The sequence below is a fragment of the Diceros bicornis genome (genome assembly GCF_020826845.1).
Source record: "Diceros bicornis minor isolate mBicDic1 chromosome 12 unlocalized genomic scaffold, mDicBic1.mat.cur SUPER_12_unloc_1, whole genome shotgun sequence".
Lineage (NCBI taxonomy): Eukaryota > Metazoa > Chordata > Mammalia > Perissodactyla > Rhinocerotidae > Diceros > Diceros bicornis.
Window position 1 is genome coordinate 1,483,681 of NW_026690864.1, and position 8,964 is coordinate 1,492,644.

At 40.0% G+C, this 8,964-nt stretch overlaps 1 pseudogene; it reads right to left on the bottom strand.

Moving 5' to 3' along the window:
* The window catches only part of LOC131401614 (centrosomal protein kizuna-like), a 49,145-nt pseudogene extending 40,525 nt beyond the window's left edge, over positions 1-8,620 (bottom strand).
* Positions 8,621-8,964: the final 344 nt, after the last annotated feature.

Below are 8,964 nucleotides of genomic sequence, written 5' to 3' on the forward strand. Positions count from 1 at the left end.
CACTAAATTGCATCTATGCATTCTCTATCCACTTAACCTGCTCGTTCTTTGTCATAATATTTTCACACAGATTGTTTATTGGTTTGTGTTTTCTTCCTCCCCTCCACACGCATGATCATAAATACCATAAGAGCAAGAGTAGTGCCTGGGACAGAGTAGGCACTCAGTAAATATTTAATGTTAAATGAACAAAGTCCTATACTAGCTATCTATAGACTCGTAACAAACTACCCCAAAGCTTTGTAGCTTAAAACAACAACCATTTTGGGGCCGGCCCCGTGGTGTAGTGGTTAAGCGTGCGCTCTCCGCTGCTCGCAGCCTGGGTTTGGATCCCGGGCGCGCACCACGCGCCGCTTGTCAGGCCATGCTGTGGCGGCATCCCATCTAAAGTAGAGGAAGATGGGCATGCATGTTAGCTCAGGGCCAGTCTTCCTCAGCAAAAAGAGGAGGATTGGCATGGATGTTAGCTCAGGGCTGATCTTCCTTACACACACACACACACAAAACAATAATAAAAAAAAAAATCACCACCATTTTATTATATCTGATGACTTTGTGGATCAGAAAATCAGTCAGGGCTTGGCTGAGTGGATTCTTCTGTTTTAGGTATTATTGAGAGAGGTTATTCAGTGATATCAGCTGGTGGATGCACTTGGTAGAGGGTCCAAGAAGGCTTCGCCTACATGTCTGGTACTTTGGAGGGGATAGCTGCAAGGATGGGCACAGCTGGGACCAGTCTAGAGCACCTACACATAATTTCTTTACCACGGCAGTCTCAGAATAGTCAGACTTCTTACATGGTGGTTCAGGGTTCCAAGAACACATGTTCCAGCAAAAAGAGTGGCAACTGCATGGCCTTTTATAACTCAACTTTGGAAGTCACAGAGGATCAATTCTACCATGCTCTACTTGGTTGAAGCAGTCATAAGCCCATCCATATTCAAGGGAAGGGGAGAGAGATCCCATCTTTTAATAAGAGGAGTTTTGAAGAATTTGTAGCCATATTTCAGATTGCTACAACCCCATACCTCACAGTACACAGCTTTGGGCCTACTAGGTATTCAGGAAATTTTGGTTGACTCAAAATGGAATTATAGAATGAGATTTTCAACTAAAGTACTATAACTAGAAGAGAGAACAGTTTGGTTCTTTAATACAGGGGTTTATAAAAAATAATTAATTTTAAATGGTCTACATAATTTCAAAACCAAAAAACTAAACATCAAACTCAAAACAGACCATCTATGAGGGGCTCACCAATACACTGGACATAGCTGAGGAAAGAATCAGTGAGCTTGAGGATATGTCAGTACAAATTTCCCAAACTGAAATGCAAAGAGAAGGAAGAATGAAAACAAAATGGGACAGAACATCCAAGAATTGTAGGATAATTACAAAGGGTCTAACATACAAGTAATGGGAATACCGGAAGGAGGAGAAAGAGAGAAAGGAGCAGAAGGAATATTTGAAGTAGTAATGGCTAAGAATTTTCCAAAGTTAACAACATATACCACCAAACTACAGATCCAGGAAGCTCAGAGAACACCAAGTAGGATAATTACCCAAAAAATCTACACCTAGGAATATCACAAAAATCCTTAAAGTGTATGCACCTAACAACAGAGCATTGAAATACACAGGCAAAAAGTGATAGAACTGCAAGGAGAAATAGATAAAGCCACTATTATAGTTGACTATTTAGTCACCTCTGTCGGTGACTAACATATCCAGCAGGTAAAAAGCAGCAAGGATATAGCTCAACTGAATAGCACCATTAAATTGGATCTAATCGACATTTATAAGATACTTCATCCAACAACGGCAAAATACACATGGTCACATGGAACGTTTGCTAAGACAAACCACATTCTGGGCCATAAAACACACCTCAACAAAGTTACAAGAACAGAAGTCATAGAAAGTATGTTCTCAGACCACAACAGAATTAAACTGAGATCAATAACAGAAATATAGCTAGGAAATCTCAAAATATTTGGGGATTAAACAACACACTCCTAAACACATGGGTAAAAGAGGAAGTCTCAAAAGAAATTTAAAAATATTTTGAACTGAATGAAAATGAAAATACAACTTATCAAAATTTGTGGGACGCAGTGAAAGCAGTGCTTACAGGGAAATTTATAGCACTGAATGCACACAGTAGAAAAGAAGAAAGCTCTAAAAGTCAATAATCTAAGCTCCCACCTTAGGAAACTAGAAAAGAGAAGAGGAAATTAAATTCAAAGTGAGCAGAAGAAAAGAAGTAATAAAACTTAGAGCAGAAATAAATGAAATTGAAAATAGGCAAACAATAAAGAAAATCAAAAAACAAAAAGCTGGTTCTTTGGGGAAAAACCCAACAAAGTGGATAAACCTCTAGCCAGGTTTATTAGTCTGCTCAGGTTGCCATAACAAAATATCACAAATTGGGTGATTTAGACAACAAAAATTTATTTTTTGCAATTCTAGAGGCAGGGAAGTCCAAGATCAAGGTGTCAGCTGATTTGGTTCCTAGTGAGACTTGCAGATGGCTACCTCTCACTGTGTCCTCACATGGCAGAGAAAGAAAGCTCTGGTGTCTCTTCCTCTTCTTTTAAGAGATCAGCCCTATTGGATAACGGTTCACCCTTATGATCTCATTTAATCTTCATCATCTCCTCATAGGCAATCTCATTTAAAGCTCAGGGTCCTCTTCCAAGTTCACTGGTTGTTGGCAGAATTCAAGTCCTCGTGGCTACAGGACTGAGGCCCTCAGCTCCCACAGGGCACATACCATCGTCTGCCATGTGGCCTTCATCACAAGATGGCAAGTTTGCTTCTTCAGGTGAACAGGAGACTATCTCAGCTGCTTTGAACCTGATTTCAGTAAGTGCCCAGTCCCTTTTAAAGGTTGATCTGTTTAGGTCTGGCCCACTCCTAACAATTCCTTTTTGATTACCTCAAAGTCAACTGATTTGGGGACTTTCATTATGTTTGCAAAATTCTTCATCTCTGTCACATAACATAGCCTAATCACAGAAAGGAAATCCTTCAAACTCACAGTCCTGCCCACACGCAAAGTGAGGGGATTATACAGAGTGTACATCAGGGGGCAGGAACCTCAGGGGCCATCTCAGAATTCTGCCCACCAGTGTATACAATTAATCCTGATGAAACTAATGATGTCAGATTAATTCTCCTAAATCAAGTTACTCACCATACCACTCTTCTCTTAAAATAACCTTCAATAGTTCTGGAAAACACAGAGAAGGAACTTTAAATTCTTTACCCTGATATTCAAGGTCTTTCTCAAACATGACCCAGGCAACATTTTAAACCTTTACTCCAACAAGCCCTGCTCAATGAGCCCTTAGTCACACGCTTTGCTCTGCCCTCCCATGCCCTTTGTGTTCTCTGTATCTGCATTCCTTCTTGCACTCTTCCTCCAGAGCTCATTCACCCCTTTCCCTGCTCCTTATTCAAGCCTTTACAGCCTTCAAGATGCTGCATCAACACCGGGATAAAACCTTTCCTGACCCTTTTGACTCACACTGAGGTTATCTTCATTTGAATTTGTCCTCAAGTACTGTGGTGGATTGCAAAAAACAACCATAATCTTCCCATTCCTGTGTGCAATCATTTGCAATGTGACTTTGCCACTCATCCCATCAAGAGGTGGATTATATTTTTTCACCTCTTGACTCTAGGCTGGGTCCTGTGACTTTCTTTAACTAATGGGACATGAGCAAACCTGACACAAGCAGACACTTTAAAGCATTTGTGCACTGGGGCTTGCCCTCTTGCTGTGCTGGGAACCCTGCTACCCCCACCAGGTGACTGAGGTTGGACTACTCTACTGGACGATGAGGGACACCTGGCCAAATAATTCTTGTAGCCCCAAATGACACTGGGCCAACCACCTGGCACCTGAAAAATAATAAATGTCTGGTGTTTTAGGTCATGGAGCTTTGTACCAATGTTTGCAGCAAACTACTCTTTAAGAATGAGATTCAAGGTCCTCCTTTTTAACAACATTGCTTTTACTCAGCTTCATTCTAATATGCTTCCTTGTGAGAAATGTGAATTATAGCTTGCAATGAGGGAACTGTGCAGGAAGCACAAGCTGGTCTTCAATTATCTGGAAATATCCATGGGGGTGGGTCATGAACCTTCTCAAAGATGCTTGGCTTTTAAACAGAGAAGCAATCCATATGTCCATCAACAGATGAATGGATAAACAAAATGTGGTATATCCATACACTGGAATATTATTTAGCCTAAAAAGGAATGAAGTTCTGATACCTGCTACAACATGGATGAATCTTGAAAATGTTATGTGAATTGAAATAGACCAAAAGGACAAATATATAAGGGGGACAAAAAAGTTTTGGAAATAGGTAGTGGTGATGGTTGTACAATATCATGAACATAATTAACGTCACTAAATTGTACACTTAAAAATGGCAAATTTTATGTTATATACATTTTAACACAGCATTTAAATATTAATAATATAATATGCCAAAAACTCTTGAATTATACACTTTAAATGGGTGGATTGTATGGTACGTGAATTATATCTCAATAAAGCTGTTAAAAAGTTTTTTTAAATAAAACAAACAAAAAACAAGAGAAAACACCACCAAAAGTCACCCTTGATTTCACTTTTCTCCTCAGATGGAAACTACACTGCATACTGCACATCTATTTTCCTTTCACTGCCAGGAAGCTTAAGACCAAGTTTTATGTTCAAGGTCAGCAACTCAGCTGGCACATAGATGTGCTCAAACATAGTATCTATCATCATTCTCATCAAATCAGAGGTTCCGCTTTCCTGTTCAGATCCTTCTATGTGTCTTCCTTTGTCCCATCTCTCGATCTTTGTTAACTAAAATTCATTCAAGTGACTTTTCTCCAGGCCCCCAACAGACCCTAAAGTAAACTGAGATAATGAACCTTTGAGGTCATAGTATTAGCTCTGTAAATATGACACTATAGTCTCAGATGAATAATTAACCCTCAGAGCAAGGAGAAGAGCTCATGCTAAAGAGGAAATAAGAGAACGCAGCGCCTCAAAAGCGGTGAGGATGTCAGCAGGTTAACCAGGATCATTTAAACCACCTTCAACCTATTCCTGGGTAGTACTTTTTTTGTTTGTTTGTTTATTTATTTATTTATTTTTTCCCCCAAAGCCCCAGTAGATAGCTGTATGTCATAGATGCAAATCCTTCTAGTTGCTGTACGTGGGACACGGCCTCAGCATGGCCCGAGAAGCGGTGCGTCAGTGTGCGCCTGGGATCCGAACCTGGGCCGCCAGCAGCGGAGCGCGCGCACTTAACCGCTAAGCCACAGGGCCGGCCCCTGGGTAGTACTTTTACCACAGAAAATCAAAGGGCTCAAATTTGGTAACAGACAGAAAACAACTATTGCTGACTGACCTTTCATTCTGGGACCATTCCATTAGGACAAACTATTCAAAAATTCCCCAAATGCCCATATTTTCTAACAAATTTTGGAAAACTATATCCCAAAATTCTGAGGAACTTGGCTTTAAGATCATAGGAAAAAGTCAGTCATATAGGAGAAGGAGAGAGAGAACATTCTTAATTCTATACACATACCCAACTTTTTTCATCTCAGAAAAAGCCTGAGTCCTGGGTAAGTACGCTAGTCCCCCAGTTAATCCACCAAACTACTTACTTGTCCAATGAATTGCTATAAAAAGAAGCCTACAAATACGAAACCCAAAACAGATACATTCTATCTCTAGTAATAAAGTTTCTGATGATGTAGTATATAATACCTGTACCTCTCTGACGAGAGAAGTATTCTTACTAGAAAAATCCAATGGGGGGCCAGCCCGGGGGCACAAGCGGTTAAGTGCATGCGCTCCGCTGCGGCGGCCCAGGGTTCGCTGCTTTGGATCCCGGGCGCGCACTGACGCACCACTTGTCAAGCCATGCTGTGGCGGCGTCCCATATAAAGTGGAGGAAGATGGCCATGGATGTTAGCCCAGGGCCAGTCTTCCTCAGCAAAAAGAGGAGGATTGGCAGATGTTACCTCAGGGCCGATCTTCCTCACACACGCACAAAAAAATCCATTTGGCTTGCCACTCTAATAAATCAAATTTCCCAATGACAAGAACCATGTTGGTTCTTCCATCCACAGTACAAGTACTTTGTACTTGGATGTGCTATTAATAAATATTTCTTGAACATCACTTTAAAGTCAATCAGACTATAAATTAAAATTTTCACCATAAGTAGATAATGAATGGTAAGAGGCAATACATTAAAGGTGCAACGCTGCTCTAAAAGAGAACATATCCCCTCATATACAAGGATGCCCACTTGGCTTTTCACTGTTGCTGGGACTGTTGGAGCGAAAGAGTGACGGCATCACAGTGTAACAGAAAATTCTAGTGGTGGCATGTGGGTTGGGGAGGCAGGCTGTATGGAAGGTCTGCCCCAACGGCCTCCGTGTCATTCCTATGCCCCTAGCCTTGATTTCCTCATTTTTAAAAGGCGAGATCTACCTTAGTTTGTTACGTAGGTTCCTTCCACTCCTAAAAGAGATTTGATGCTATTAGAGCTATTTTTCATTGCAGAATTGGTTTTCAACAGTTTCCATGTTTTCTACACAATTCCACCTAGTACCTCCAATCAATAATAAAAAATTATACATGAGCTTTCATGAGTTGGATATTATAATAAGTGCTCAAAATGTATAACACTGATGTTGTTCCTATTTAACATTAAAGATTCCAGTGTCCTCATATTTACATTCAGAAAAGGAAAGCTGTCTTAGATATACACTTAGAAGAACTTATTAACTCATATTTAATCGTATGACAAAAATGACACCATGGCAAGGGATATTAGGATTAAGCAAATTAATTAGATACAAAGTTCCTAGCCTCTAAAGCTGAATTCCTAGTAAGTTTAACCGTTTGTCACCTTCTGTGTTACCACAACTTCAAAATGATTTGTTTTCTTAAAAGGCTGGAGGGTAGGGGTGGGGGGAATGACTTATGAATTAACCAGGGATTGTTTGGATATAATTATAAACTGCAAATCACCATGATTTCAATGATATTCAGACTTTTAAAGCTATTTTATAAAAAAAGAAAAGAAAGCAAATTAGACCTTTGCTAACAGATTATTTATGAGTAAGGAACTTATACATTCATGACTGAGTGTTCGACAATACATTCCCAGTGGAATGATCTCTAAAAAGGTCTATAATTATTTATAGAATAGTAAAAAAAAATTCAATGGCTTACTCTCTTGTTGGTGAGTTAGTGGAGGATTCCTTTTTTGAATCAGGAGGGCTTAGAGTTCGCAAAATACAATTATGTTTTTCGGTGGATAGGGCACCTCTTTCTTGCTCAGAGTGGATTAATTTTCAGGCCTCTATTCCATCTTCTCCCTCCATCTTGTCACTCGGATTTGGCTGTGGTTCTGGACTCTCTAAAATCAGATCATCTTCACTTACGGCAACTGTGAGGTCACTGATGCTGCTCAGACTTTCCTCTTCCTGCTGTTGCTGCATTTTCCTGAAGGGCTTCTGTGCCTCGGGGTCCCCGTGAGGAGGATGATCTGGAAGAGGGGATATGAAGAGACTACTGATCACTAAGTGCAGGGAGAAGCGAGGTAAGACGTTCCACCTCACGGAGTGGGATTATTCATCAGTTAAAACATGTAGAAACAATCCATGATTAATTACAGTATTTAAAAACTCATTAAAAATATTTTATTAAATATATTAAAAATATAACAATGAGTTTAAAAATCAGAGAATTCGCTTGTAAGAATATTTCCACATACATATTTAAGAATTCATTAGAATGGAATTTGTTGGCAAAGTCACCACTGTACTTTGTTTTTTGACAAAAGATAAAATTAGAGAGTACACTTTGTTCTTACATAAGACCACTACCACCCAGAAAAACTAAATACCAACAAAAATCAGCAAACAATCTCAGCCTCTCACCCCACCTGAGAAACCTTCCTGAGCAGAATGCTTCTCTTGAGAACACTTACTTTCAGATGCACAGTATTCTGAGACTGATATCGGAGCGACTGGTAGTCTGGCACTGTCTTCCTTGACTTTAATATGTTCCCGTGTCAGTATTTCTCCCTCTGATGCCCCTGATCTGCTGGAACTGTCACACTTTAAATCAGTGGTTCTGCTCCCTGGACGTAATCTTTCCCGTAACAGGGAATGGAGTTCAGCAGACTTTTTGCTTTCAGATAAATTACTCTTGCCGTGACGTGAGTTGCTTCCTATCTCCAAGCAATGAGTCTGTTCCTCCTCAGACAATGGGCTGGCTGTGACTGGCGTTTTCTCACCAATCTGAAGAGATGTCCTTCCATCTATTTTGTCAGACTTATTTAAGCACTGTGTGCCACTATTAGTGCAGACTACATAGCTGTCTGTCACATCACTGCTCTGGGCTGTCTGTTGCTGTGAACGTGGGTCAGGAATTGTTCTGAAGTTCTTCGTGGGTTGGGGAGATTTCTGCTCTGTACTAACATCTCCAGCGCTTGAGATGGCTGACATTTGGCGGCCCATAAAGATTGTTGCTGGTTGATACAATCCTCTTGATACAGCTGTCCCCAAGTTAATCCCTGCCTGCATTGCAACCTGCAGCACCAAAAGAGACGTGAGTTAAATGTATTGTGTATGAACAATTAGGTTGTTTAGGTTGTTTTCAGAAATGAAATGAGGTAAAGGAAGCATCACCATTGAAATCAACAGCTACTATGTTTATGAAACTCATAGCTTCCTACAAAATGAATGAGCAAAAAACTGGTATAGTCCATACTCTTTAATTTTAAAAACAGTGTTGGTTCACAAAGCAAATATTGTCAAGGAACTATGGAATCTATATTTTTCAAAAAGAAATGCATACATTGCACAACTATGTGAATGTACTTAACACCACTGAATTGTACACTTAAATGTGGTTAAAATGGTAAATTT